Source organism: Quercus suber, unplaced genomic scaffold (assembly GCF_002906115.3).
Source record: "Quercus suber isolate HL8 unplaced genomic scaffold, Cork oak 2.0 scaffold_982, whole genome shotgun sequence".
NCBI classification, from domain to species: domain Eukaryota; kingdom Viridiplantae; phylum Streptophyta; class Magnoliopsida; order Fagales; family Fagaceae; genus Quercus; species Quercus suber.
Genome location: NW_027070397.1, coordinates 138,412 through 144,627, shown reverse-complemented (window position 1 = coordinate 144,627; position 6,216 = coordinate 138,412).

Sequence of the window (6,216 nt, the reverse complement as noted above, 5' to 3'; positions counted from 1 at the left end):
CCAACCAGTATAGGCACGAGATGGGTTGGCGGCGTGGATCGGGGCCGGGGTCTGCGGTTGGAGCCCGTGGCGTGGGTCGACGGTAGCGTGAAGGTGGGCTGGCAGCGATGAGAGGAAGTTGAGAGAGAGAGAGAGGTGAGATTGAGAGAGGAGAGAGAGAAACAGAGAGAGAGAGAGGGGTAATATTTTAATGCGCCGAATAAAAAATTAATTTTTTTTTTAGCTCTAAGCTACAGTGCACATCTATCTATAAATGTGCATGTAGCAAATCATCTAAAAAATAACTATAGCTCCACTGCTGAGCAATTTTTTGTGTATGAGGAGCTAAAATATACTAATATAGCTTTTTAGCATCACTGCTGTGAATGCTCTAATGCTCTAAGTATAGTACTTAATCTCCATGGGGGGTTTTTGTGCGTAATACAAAATCCACATGTATGGATATATAATTTTTATATGAAAATAATATTGATAGGTATCATCAGTATGATTAATTTATTGTTTTTTTATGAATATTTAATGATTTACGTATAAAACATTACCACATAAGATTAGATGATATACTCAAATTTTCTGGAATTTAATGTTTTAAGGAGAAACTAGAATGAAAATTTGTGTTTCCCCCTTAATTTTTTTCCATTTTGAGAAAGTAGATAGGAGGATTGTATCCAAAGAAGTAACCAATCAATAGAATGAATTAATTTCTGAATGATGGCACTATTGGAGTATGCCTTTCGTTCTGTTTGATTGTGCAGGCCAAGCTTTTATAAATTCCACCCACGCTTGTTAAGCTATATATAAATGCTACATATATCGTTGAGGAAGACATTGCATCCGTCGTTTCTGTGGAAAATTGGAGCCTAACTATGAGCTACACACAAAAACAAAAAAACCATTAGGTCCATTAATTACTCTCTTGGAATTTACTTATAGAACAAAGTTTTCAGAGTCTAGTTTTACGCGTTAATTGAAAAGTCATCCAGTGTGTGCATGTACATATATACCAAACAAATGAACAATACTGCAAAGAAATTGAAACCAAATAACAAAAAGACAATAAGATTGTCACAACAATTTTTTTTTTTTTTTTTTTTTTTTTTTTTTTTTTTTTTTTTTTTTTTTTTTTTTTCCTGTTGTGGGCTGTGGTGTGGTGGTGGTTGTGGTTGTGTGGGTAGATCGGTGTCGGTGGTTGGCTGGGTTCGTCAGCATCAGTGGGCTATGGCTGGGTTCGTCAGCATCAGTGGGTGGCTCGGGTGGGTTTCATGGTGGTGGGTGTGGGTGTTGCTGTCGATCAGCCGTGATTGTTGACACCGATCGGAGTGCTTGCCGATCGGGTGGGTTTTTTGTGTTTTTTTTATTTTGTTTGGTCTAGGTTGAAGAAAAAAATTGGAGATTTGAGTTTTTTTTTTTTGCTTGCTGTGGATTGGTGGTGGTGGTGGTGGTGGTAGTGGTTGTGGATGTGGCTGTGGCTGTGGCTAATGGTAGAATGGTTGTGGTTGGTGGTGTGGTTGTTTTTTGTAGTAGGATATATTATTTTACTGTGGTAGTTATATTATTTTATTGTGATGTGTATATTATTTTATTGTATTGAAAGCTAAAATAGCTGCTACAGTATGTGTATAAATAAAATCGATAAAGTGATTTTTTGTATAACTAAATAGTTAAAATTTTGCCACCACTGCTACGAATGCTCTAAATTGATAGTGCTAAAAAACTATATTTCTATTTTTAACACCACCAATTACAAAAGTGAGGCTACAATGATGGAGCTATAGCTAAAAAATTTTAAGGGATGTTTGGTTTTTAAAAAACAATTACTCGTAATTCCTCAATTAATTTTCGTCACTCATAACTCATTACTCTTCACTCGTTACTTCATTTCCTAAATCCATTCGTTTGGTTTTCTATCCAAGTTCCAATAACTCAAAATTTTGCATAAAATAGTAGGACCCATTTACTGTACTTCGTCAAAACTCAGATCGGTCCATAGGAATTAAAATTTGTTTGGTCTTTTCCTTCTCTTTCATTTTTTTTTTTCATAACACGCTAGTCTTGAACTTCCATAGGAAATTGGTTCTTGTTAAATTCTTTAAATTAACGCAATCATTCTTATTGTTAAATTGGCATATCCAATTCAGCATCTTCTATAAGATGGCCAGTAATGGATCGTGCTTATGGAATCTCCCTCAATGAAAACTTCTTGCAATCCTATCCTATCTGCTCTTTGCAGTCTTGCAGATATTGGGTTTGCTTCCTCCAGCTCTAGCACCATGTTTGATATAGGAGAATTATAGCAGGTACCATAAGTTTAACCCGTCAGCTTTTGTTTTGGCTGACGGGTCAAGTTGTGACGTAAGCTAAATGTAATGAAATGCATGCTGATTAGATCAAGACGAAACCGACGGGCTGAAATCCCCAAGTCTCACTGACGGCAATTTGAAGCCCCTAGGCTACTGAACGAAGCGTGAAGCTGATACTAACTTAGCTAAAGGGAAGTGCAGACTGACGGTTTAAAGGCTGACGGTTTTATGGCTGACGGTTCTATGAAGACTTGGTCATCACGCATGGGTTTTAGGGAAATTGCTTGTATTCCACGCACAGTATCAGAGTCCTATAAGGAAAGGATTCCGCAATCTACGCGCATAAGGATTCCTATAAGGAAAAGACTTCTACTCCAAGGAAGAAAGGTCCACCCTTTACTACTATAAAAACCCCAATACCCTCGTAAGCCGAGGTATGCATAATTAACCCCTCTCTAGCACTCTAGAGTTGAAAGAAGTTCTAACTTGACCTTCGGAGGGTATTTGGCCGGCACCACACCGGTGCTCTCTGTGAGGTCTTTTCCTTTTTGTTGCGCAGGTATTGTTTTGAGTATACAAGCGTCGTGCAACTCACTGGTGAGATTTTCGGCATCATCACATTCAATTAATTCTAATACCAATTTGAAAATTCAACTTAACCGTGAGTTTATTGAGATGTTATTATGCGTGATAAGATATATAGAGTTTTAAGTAAAAAATTAATATTATAATCTCTTAATCATCATATTACATATTAAATAATAGATCTAAACATACTCAATCAATTCTAATAACCTTGGTTCTTTCTCAAAAAAAAAAATTCTAATAACCTTGGTTATAGTGGTTTTACACGGTGCCCAATCATATTTTGTATTCGAACTTTTTACATTAGGAATGCACCTACTCCACCACGATGTACACTCCCAATGCAATTACTTTACTTTTCAAAATTAATAAAGTTTCTGTCTTTTTCTTTTCCAAAAAAAAAAGTTTCTGTCTTTCACCTCCAAAATTTTAACTCAAAAAATTTAGGAATATATTAAAAGCAATAGATCTTAAGATTAATGTCATGGGGGCACTGTCATTTAATTAAATTGAAATTGTTTTCAATGGTAAGTTCAAATAATTAAAATGTGACAAGTTGTAATTGGTGAAGTATAAAATAGAATACTCAAAATAAAATAAAGGATTAATGTTAGTTGTGATGTATTATTGTTGTGAAATCTTGATTTTTTGGATCACCACTTTGCTAGGCCTATGTATGTCTACTTGTTATTAGTGAATTCCCTTCTACTTAAAAATTGAAATAAATATAATCTTTTTTCAATGTCAATGAGTTCTCTTTACAGCATAATAGTTCGTAGTTGTGCAATGCACTAAAATATTTTACAAAATATAATCTTTTCTTTTTGTTTTATTTTTTTCTTAAAATGAAATTTGATAATTTTGATAGTTATTTATAATATTTACTATGACTATATGTTCTCGTTTGGAATTATCTATTCCACCATTTAACTTTGTGTAAAATTCTTTTATGAATGACATGTAGTGAACATACTATGTACTAACAAGTCTATTAGTATTTGCTTCTAGATCATTTTGTTTGAAAATTCTCGCCATGCCAAAATCAGAAATCTTTGGATTCATACTTTCATCAAGGAGTATGATACTGATTTTTAAATCACTATGAATTATTTTCTTTTTTCTTTTTTTTTTTTTGATACATACTATGAATTATTTTCAATCTTGAATGCTTATGGAGCTAGATCATTCCTTGAGCAATTCCTTCAATTATGTTGAAATGTTTCTTCCATTGCAGTAGCTTACTTCTATTTGAATTTGGCAATATAAAAGTTATACCCAATCATTAATCTACTTTATATTATGTAATACTGATAAGTATATAAATTCCCTATAGAAAAACAAATGAAGCCTAAAGATGAATAATTGAATGTTTTCCAAACCAAAGAGAAAGTAGTCCAAGCTTTTGTTGGACATGTATTTATAGATTAACATCCTTTCTTCTCCAAAAATGCAACAAGCTAGAAGCTTAACAAAATTCATGAGTTGGAGATTAGATATGAGTATCAACTCATTCTTGAACATTCTCAAAAAAAAAAAAAAAAAAAAAAAGTGGATATTTTTTTTTTTTTTTTTTTTCTGTTAAAATTTATTTTTCAAGACTTTGTTGAGTACGAAATGTATGACCGTGCTGGGTTTGTAGTTTGTGTGCTCTATCTAAATCTTATTTCCTGCTATCTGCTTCACAATACTGGGAAAGATTTGAAAATGTAAGGGTTTTTTGTGTGTGTGTGTGTGTGTGTGTGTGTGTGTGCAGTTGCTAGCAAAAGAATTAACATGGTGCTAGAGCTGGAGGAAGCAAACCCAATATCTGCAAGACTGCAAAGAGCAGATAGGATAGGATTGCAAGAAGTTTTCATTGAGGGAATTCCATAAGCACGATCCATTACTGGCCATCTTATAGAAGATGCTAAATTGGATATGCCAATTTAACAATAAGAATGATTGCGTTAATTTAAAGAATTTAACAAGAACCAATTTCCTATGGAAGTTCAAGACTAGCGTGTTATGAAAAAAAAAATGAAAGAGAAGGAATGACCAACAAATTTTAATTCCTATGGACCGATCTGAGTTTTGACGAAGTACAGTAAATGGGTCCTACTATTTTACGCAAAATTTTGAGTTATTGAACCAAGATAGGAAACCAAACGCGCGGATTTAGGAAATGAAGATATTTTAAATAATGAGTGAAGGGTAATGAGTCATGAGTGACGAAAATTAATTGAGGAATTACGAGTAATTGTTTTTTAAAAACTAAACATCCTTAAATTTTTTAGCTATAGCTCCATCATTGTAGCCTCACTTTTGTAATTGGTGGTTTTAAAAATAGAAATATAGTTTTTTAGCACTACCAATTTAGAGCATTCGTAGCAGTGGTGGCAAAATTTTAACTATTTAGTTATACAAAAAGTCACTTTATCGATTTTACCTATACGCATACTGTAGCAGCTATTTTAGTTTTCAACACAATAAAATAATATACATATCGCAATAAATAATATAACTACCACAGTAAAATAATATATCCTACTACAAAAAATAACCACACCACCAACCACAACCATTCAACCATTAGCCACAGCCACAACCACATCCACAACCACTACCACCACCACCACACCACCACCACCAATCCACAGCAAGCAAAAAAAAAAAAAAAAACAAACAAACTCAAATCTCCAATTTTTTTCTTCAACCCAGACCAAACAAAATAAAAAAACACAAAAAACCCACCCGCTTGGCAAGTACTCCGATCGGCGTCAACAATCACGGCTGATCGACAGCAACACCCACACCCACCACCACGAAACCCACCCGAGCCACCCACTGATGCTGATGAACCCAGCCATAGCCCATTGATGCCGACGAACCCAGCCAACCACCGACACCGATCTACCCACAACAACCACAACCACCACCACACCACAGCCCACAGTAGGAAAAAAAAAAAAAAGAAAAACAACAACCAAGTAAGGCATGAGATGGGTTGGCGCGTGGATCGGGGTCAGGTCTGCGGTGTGAGCCGGTGGCGTGGGTCGGCGGCAGCGTGAAGGTGGGCTGGCAGCGATGAGAGGAAGTTGAGAGAGAGCTGAGAGAGAGAGAGAGAGAGAGAGGAGAGAGAGAGAGGTGAGATTGAGAGAGACAGAGAGAGAGAGGGGTAATATTTTAATGCAGCCAGAATAAAAAATTAATTTTTTTTTAGCTCTAAGCTACAGTGCACATCTATCTATAAATGTGCACTGTAGCAAATCATCTAAAAATACTATAGCTCCACTGCTAGAGCAAATTTTTTTGTTATGAGGAGCTAAAATATACTAATATAGCTTTTTAGCAT